The following is an 8,603-nucleotide window of genomic DNA, read 5'->3' as shown; positions in this document are numbered from 1 at the left end:
ATATGATGGATCCAAGATCCTCTGATCACCTCGAAAATTTTAAAGAACACATGACCCTTCACGGGGAGGTGGCTTGTCGCGCATTCCCGTTAACATTAAAGGGAATAGCACGAGGTTGGTTTGGAGCCTTGCACCTCGGATCCATTGGCAGTTTTGAGGAGCTAGCAAAACAGTTCCTTACACAATTCATGGCAAGTAAAAGGCGCCGTAAGCCAACCGCCTATCTACTGACCATAAAGCAAAAGGAGGGTGAGAACCTGAAAACCTACCGAACACGCTTCAACAAAGAAAGGCTCACATTGGCCACCCTTTTGGGAGGAATATGGCCCCGAAGCATGTTCATGGTTGAACTGGCCAAAAGGACTCCATCCACCTTAAAGGAGTTCACGGACCTGGTAGATGACTTCGTTAATGCGTAGGAAACCAAATCGGAGAACAGGAACCAAAACAATTCCAAAGATAAAGACAAAAGGGCCAACAGCCGAGGGCACCAGGATGACAAACGTGACTGATACACCATTCACCAAGACCAAGGGCGTTGCCTAATTCACAACAACCACAATGTGCAGGAGAACAATAGGGTAGCAAGAAAGGAAGAGCATTCACCAGGCAGGGGCTAGCGCCACTGCACGTATCACCAAACCAATTTCCACTGGACCGAAGATTGCATCACCCTGAAAAAGAGGGTCGACGAGCTGTTCGGGAGTGGGGAGTTGGAAAGGATGTTGGCCGATTACATCAGGCCGCGGAGGGAGGAGAATCGCCAATGAGAGCAAAGGCAAAGTAGGAGCCCTAAGCGCCCTGCCAAAGGCAGGAAAGACCAAGAAGGAATAATTTTCCTCGGCCAGGAAGGGACAAAGAGCAGGCCCCTCTTGTAGAGGTCCGCATGATAGCAAATGGCTTCGCTGGAGACGGCGCTACGACATCTAGCAAAAAAGCCCAAGCTCGCAAGGCAAGGTATCACGAAGTATACACGGCAGACAGGCCATGCAAATACCCCAGGATGGGGGCAACCTCGACCATCTCGTTCGGGGATGAGGATTGCGAAGGGGTTATGTACCCGCATGATGACGCTTTGGTAGTAATGTTGCTAATAGCCAACTACATGACCAGAAGAGTCTTAGTGGACAATAGGAGTTCAGCTGATATCTTGTTTTGGGATGCATTCACTAGAATGGGCATTAACCCTGACAGACTGTGACCATCACCTTCTTCACTCAAAGGGTTTTCGGGAGAAACTGTTTAACCCATTGGGGCCATTACGCTTCCAGTCACGGTGGGGTAAGGCACCCATGCGGTCACCAGCATGATGGACTTCTTGGTGGTTAAAGCTTCGTCCTCCTATAATGCCATACTGGGGTGCCCAACCCTCAACAACTTAAAGGTGGTGACCTCCATTTACCACCTTAAAATGAAGTTCCCAACAGAAGCAAGAGTCGACGAAATTCGAGGTGAGCAGATATTGGCCCAAGAGTGTTAAGTCCAAGAGTTGAAGGCGGGAGTGCCGACAGTTTGTTCAGTGGGTAACTCAGGGGAGCGACCGCCACCACTGCCTCGAGTAGAGGAGGAACATGACATAAAAGCCAGAGATGAAAGCAACCTGCTCCAAGCCAAGGCCAACCAGCCCTTAGAAATAGTAAAGCTACATCTAGAACGCCCGACTGCCACCACGAGAGTGGGTACGAAGCTCCCACTAGAATACCGAGAGGCCCTACAACAGTTATTGATCGAACATAGAGATGTATTCGCCTGAAGTCACGAAGATATGCCGGGAGTTGATAATATGGTCATAGAGCACAGCCTCTGCGTCAATCCAGAGGCCAAGAAAGTAAGACAGAAGAGGAGGTCGTTCAGCACAGAGAAGTGCATGGCCATAGCTGAAAAGATCGATAGGTTCTTAGCTGCAGGTTTCATACAACATGCGCACTACTCTGAATGGCTCTCTAATGTAGTACTCATAAAAAAAGCCAACGGTAAATGGAGGATGTGCGTGGACTTCACTGACCTCAACAAAACTTGTCCCAATGACAATTTCCCACTCCCCCAGATTGACATTATTATGGATGCCACAGCCAGACACAAGTTTTTGAGCTTTATGTATGCCTACTTCAGGTACAATCAAATTAGGATGAATAAGGTGGATGTGGAGAAGACGGCGTTCATAACCAACAGAGGACTCTACTGCTACCAATTAATGCCCTTTGGGTTGAAGAACGTTAGGGCGACATACCAAAGGTTGGTCAATTCAAGCCCCTGATTGGGAAGACCATAGAGGTGTACGTAGATGACCTACTGGTGAAGAGCAAGGAAGTCGCCCAACACTTAGTAGACCTCAAGGAGTCCTTCACAGTGCTGCACAAATACAAGATGAAGCTTAATCCATCTAAATGCTCGTTCGGAGTGAACTTGGGCAAATTCCTGGGGTTTATAGTCTCGGAGAGAGGAATTGAAGCCAACACTGAGAAGATAGAAACAATCTTGAACATGTTGTGCCATGAACTATCAACTACACCCAACGACTAGCAGGAAAGGTGGCAGCCTTGAATAGGTTTGTATCGAGGTCCACGAATAATTGCCTCCTATTTTTTCGAGTTCTAAGGAAAGTACACACTTGGAATGAAGAGTGTGACCAAGCCTTCCAAGAACTGAAGAGGTACCTGACCAATCCACCCCTATTGAGGTAGCCTAATCAAGGAGACATCCTATGTGTTTACTTGGTGGTATCCCCCCAAGTTGTGTTCGCCGTCCTAGTAAAGGAGGAAAAAGGAAACCAGGCAACAGTCTATTACATGAGTCGCACCCTAAAGGACACCGAATTCAGATACCCACGTATGGAGATGCTGGCATTTGCGCTAGTGATAGCCGCTAGAAGGCTGCGACCATACTTCCAAGCTCACCCAATAAAAGTATTAACAGAACATCTTCTCAGGAGAGTGCTACAAAGGCTAGACTCCTCAGAACGGCTGGTCGCATGGTCAATTGAGTTTAGTGAGTTCGAAATCAACTATGCACCCAGAAACGCAATCAAGGGCCAAGCCCTCGCAGACTTTGAACTCGAGTTCAACGGTTTCCAAGTAGAGATCGCAGCGTCACCCCCATGCTAGCCCTGGACATTTTTTGTCGACGGGTCTACTTGTTGAATGGGGGGCGGCATCGGGATCCACATTATCACAAAAGCGGGTCAGGAGCATCGCTATATGGCAATGCTCACCTCTAGGACTACCAATTTTTTTTAGGTGGGGCCAAATTTTCTAGTGTGTGACACATTGAAATTCAAAATTAATAAAGACATAACTATAAATAAAATTAGATCTCGATAATTTGCAATATACACGTAGAAAAAAAAATTCTAAAAATACAACGTCTTAATATATGTTTCAGATTTTTTTTGTTAGAGTTTCATGAAATAATATTCATCCATTATTATTTTTGTAATGAAATATTTAGAATTTATTTGCTTCATAGAAACTATCAAGTGATCTTTTAGAATGTCATCTTTCATTTTAGTATCTAAGCTAGTTTATTAAGTTTCATGTAAACTCTAGATATTTTTGTGTCACATTAAGCATATAATAGTTTATAATAGAAACCTTAAATAAGTTTTTTCTTGCTCAATGAAGTCTAGAGGATAAAACCTCTCAACTATTTTCTATATAGATCACCAATCTTAAATGATTTTTCTTATATTTTTACTTTGGACTCCATATTAAGAAGCTTAATATTGTATAACAAAAAAATTTGGGATCCATATTAATAAGTTTGGAATTTTATAAAATTTTACAAAGCATATGGGGATTATAAATGTTTTTGGTGACCATTTTCTATATTTATAAAATTATGATTAAAAACTAGGGTATATTTTGATTTTTCAAAAAAAATTTAGGGGGGCCATGATACACGTAGGTCTGTCATTAATAATGAGGCAGAGTATGAGGCCTTGATAGCGGGACTATATGCTACCCAGGCGTTAGGCGCCGGACAGGTTGAGGTAAAAGCTGATTTCCAGATAGTGGTGAACCAGGTAATAGAGGCCTACGCCACCAAGGGAGAGAAGCTGAAAAAGTATCTCAAGCAGATACTAGCGCTTCGCGACCAATTCGAGTACTTCTCTATAGTACAAATTCCAAGAGCAGACAACCCAGTAGAGGACAGGTTGGCAAGGGCGGCATCAACGAAGGATGATGCAGAATTGATGGGAGGTGTAGAGGAAGCTGATCAAGGTACCAGCCGCTGGGATCTTAGTAACACAGGTGGGCCCCTGGACGCCAGAATGGGCCATCAAGATAGAAAACTACCTAGAAACAGGGATGCTCCCCGACGAAAAGAGGCGGCGAGGAGATCAGGTGGAAGATGACGCGGTTTGTCAAAATCGGTGGCGTCTTGTACAAAAAGGGTTTCACAACACCCTTACTAAGGTGCATCTCACCCGAAGAAGCGCAGTATGTCCTCGCAAAAATACACGAAGGCGTCTACAGTAACCATTCGGGCGGGAAAGCCTTAGCGAGGAAAGCCCTAAGGATAGGGTACTATTGGCCCAACGCCCTCAAGGATGCCAAACAGTTCGCTAGGAGATGCACTCAGTGCCAAACATACGACCCAGTCCCACACTGCCCACCAAAAAAAATTATCCTCCATCACCTCCCCATGGCCCTTTGCCCAGTGGGGGGGTTGACTTGGTCGGACCATTCCTACCGGGAAAGGGTGGGGTGAAGCACATGATAGTAGTAGTAGACTACTTCACGAAGTGGGTGGAAACAAAAGCTCTAGGCACCATAACAGCCAAAGCCGTCACCAGGTTTTTATGGAAAAATGTCGTGTGCAGATTTGGGATCCCCAACACTATAATCTCCAACAACGGGAGGCATTTCGATTCAGAGCATCACGGAGCATGGTGCCAGGAGCTCGGGATAAAGGTAAGGTACTCATCGCCCGGGCACCCTCAGGCAAACAGGCAAGCAGAATCAACAAATAAGTCCCTAATCGAGATCTTGAAAAAGAAATTGGGCGACCAAAAAGGCGAGTGGGCAGAAGAGCTTCCAAGAGTCTTGTGGGCCTACAAAACTTCAGTGAAGACCCCAACAGGGGAGATACCTTTCACTTTAGCATTCGGAAGTGAAACAGTCGCCCCCATGGAAGTTGGCTTGCCCACATACCACACTAGCCACTTTAACTGAACGGAGAATGACCAGGCTCTTGGCGAGCAATTAGACCCACTCAAAGAGATAAGAGAGGAGGCGGAAGTCCAAAACATCCTCAGAAAGAGAAAGACCGAACGATACTTCAACAAACGGGTTAAACCCAGATCATTCAAGGTCGACAACCTGGTCCTATGGAAAACAGGGGTCACGACCCAAGATGAAGGGAAGCTCGGCCCACAGTGGGAAGGGCCCTAAGTAGTGACCGCCAGCAACCATCCAAGGTCATACTGGCTCAAAGACAGCGAAGGAAGAGAGCTACAACACTCGTGGAATTCCGAACACCTAAAAAGGTTTTACCCTTAAGAAGTTTATTGTCTTATGCATTTATTTTAAAGACAATTTTGGTTTTTGAAATGTATATTTTGACGGAATTCAAGGCAATAAAAGTGGGTAAGCATTCAGCCCATCATAAACTAACAAGGGCGTGGAGGTCAGAAGACCTTACGACCATCTCAATAGTTAGCCACCAAAGGTTGAGTTACATACTCGTGGTGCACTCAACAGTTAACCACCAAACGTTGAGTTACACACTTGCGGTGCATTTAATAGTTAGCCACCAAAGGTCGAGTTACACACTCGCGGTGCACTCAACAGTTAGCCACCAAAGGTCAAGTTATACACTCGCGATGCAACCAACAAGGGCATGGAGGTCAAAAGACCCCATGACCCTCTCAACAGTTAGCCACCAAATGTTGAGTAACACACTCGCGGTGCACTCAACAATTAGCCACCAAAGGATGAGTTATACACTCGCGGTGCAACCAACAAGGGCATGAAGGTTAGAAGATCCCACGACCCTCTCAACAATTAGCCACCAAAGGACGAGTTACACACTTGCGGTGCAACCAACTAGGGCGTGGAGGTCAGAAGACCCGCGACCTCCTAACTGGTAACCACCAAGATCGAGTACAACTCATAGAGCAAGCCCACAGGCGTGGGAGCCAGAAGACCCCAGAGCCAGCTATTGGCTAGCCCCCCCAATAAGTCGTCATCCATAACAGATGGTTGAACAAGCAAACTAAGCTACCGAGAGGCAAAAACAAAACTACATGGAGTAACAAAGCAACAGTTCAGAACCAACTCAAAAGCCATATGCAAAAATAGATGGCCAATTCAAGGGCCAAGAGAAAATAAATTGTTCAGGTTCAATATCCAAAGAATACAAAGAACCCAAAAAAGGGCAGTAACTACAAAAAGCCCAAAATAAGGGCCCAACACTTGTCACAAACAAAGGAAAATTTCACTGTGGCAACAGGGGATGTGGGAAGGCATCAGGCATCAGGCATCACGTCGCGACCCATAGCATTTGCATACTGGACCGCAGCAGCATCCGGCTCCAAATCCTTCAAATTTAGATTCCTTAAAATAGTCTGAGGATTGGATAGCAAATGCGCTTGCAGACCAGCCAGTTTCGCCTAGTACCCATATCCAAAGGACTGGTCTCGAACGGCTTTGGCGGCGGACAATTGGGGGTGCAGGCGAATAATCTCGTTGTTAGCAGCAGCCAATTGGGACTCCAACCTCTCCCGCGCCCCCTACAGCCCTTTCACCTTCTCAGCCAGCCTGACCACATTCGCCAGCGTTTGGTCTTGCCGGGCGTTTACCATTGCATGCTACTTTTGATACTTGTTGTACCTAGCTTGCGCTTGGCACAGGTCCGCTTGTAGATCAACTATCTTCATGTCTCTCTGGTGGTGCTCCTTCCAGAATGCCTCCTTTTTCTGAGCCAACTCCTCGACCATTTTCTCACGCCTCTCTTTGGAGGAGGCCAAGGCAGCAACCGCCTCTTGACTTTTCCTTTCAGCATTAGCTCGAGATTGTTCTAATGACTCCAACGCTCTCCTCAGGTGCAACATTTATGCTCTGGTAACAGCCCTCTCCATCTCCGCCATATGCAAAGCAAAACTATTACGGGCGGGGAAAGTCTGGACACAGAGGAGCTTGGACTGCAGGCCCCACTAGGGGTGAATTTGGTAGGGTCCGGTCGGTCCCTAGGGGGTTTTGTAGACCGGACCAGACCTATTCGGTCTAAGGTTTTTCCATCCTGGACCAGTCCGAGTACTACATAGGACAGGACTAGATCAGTCCCTTTCGGTCCGGTCTGGTCTAGTCAATCCACTCAGTCTAGACCATGCCCAAAATGGGCCACTCAGCCCAATCCAAATTTGTTTTTTTTTTTTTTTTTTTTTGCCCAATTTCAATTATTTTCGACCCACTTCACATTTTGTACATTTTAAAGCTAAAAAATATTAAAAAAACTTGCCCTTAAAAAAATGGAGTCCAAATAAAAGAAAAAAGAAGTTACAAAACCAAAAAAAAAAAAAATATTACAAATTACAATCCAAAACACACTCTCTAAGATACTGCAATGTCCACATGGAGACACCAATATTAAATAAGATGAGTTAACAACTTAATATAACTAACAACTAAGAAGAATACAATTATAGGATGATCCAAGCAAACTCAAAATGCCAAAAGCAAGGTCCCTTAGCAACCAATCTGCAAAAACCAAGCCAAGTCAGATTCAATGAGTAAAAGCAAAATAAATCTATAAGTTGTTTAATTGATCAGATTATATTGGAACCCACCGACTGGTCTTTCTTTCTAATAACCATGCATGATCATTGATAAATGTAAAGTTTCTCTTTCTCCTTTGGGGTGGGTGCGTGCAGATCAGACCTATAATTGGGTTTACAATTACATATGTTAATTAATATAGCTGATGATGATCTTACTATATATGGTTGTCAGACAACAATATAAATAATGATGATTCAATACATATGATTAGAGTTTTAAAACCAGAGATAAAGGTAAGCATAATGGATTAAAAAACCAACAATATCAGAAATCATAACCAACAATCTTCTCACATCTTTAGTTTTTAATCAGCATTGGGTGTAGGGCCGGTAGGCATTGAATTTGACGCTTCCACAGAATCAGCAAAGTCTCCAACAAGTTCTATCCATAAAAATTTAAAACAAAACAAGTTAAATAAAGTTACATAACATAAAAGATAAAACAAAACAAACCACAAAAGATATCAAAAGTAAATTTATTATACCCATATCTAGCTGCTTCTCAAATTCCTCCACTTCATCCATTAAAGTCCTAAGGTTTGTTGGAGTAAAAGAAGAACAAAACCAATTTTGTGCACATATGAGACCTTCAACCATCATCGGATTTAAACTACTTCAGAAAGGGTCAACCATCATTTGTAGAGGACTCCATCTAGAAAAATAAACAACCAACAATTAGATTAGATATAAAGTCAACCACTACAAGAGTAAACAAATCACAGACTCACAGTCACAGACAAATCCCACATACTATTTGTAATATGTCCACTGTCTAGTGTTAAAACAAATCCTATGTACTATTTGTAATATGTCCACTGTCCAG

This window comes from Juglans microcarpa x Juglans regia, chromosome 3D (assembly GCF_004785595.1).
Source record: "Juglans microcarpa x Juglans regia isolate MS1-56 chromosome 3D, Jm3101_v1.0, whole genome shotgun sequence".
NCBI lineage: Eukaryota > Viridiplantae > Streptophyta > Magnoliopsida > Fagales > Juglandaceae > Juglans > Juglans microcarpa x Juglans regia.
This window is presented reverse-complemented; position numbering follows the sequence as displayed.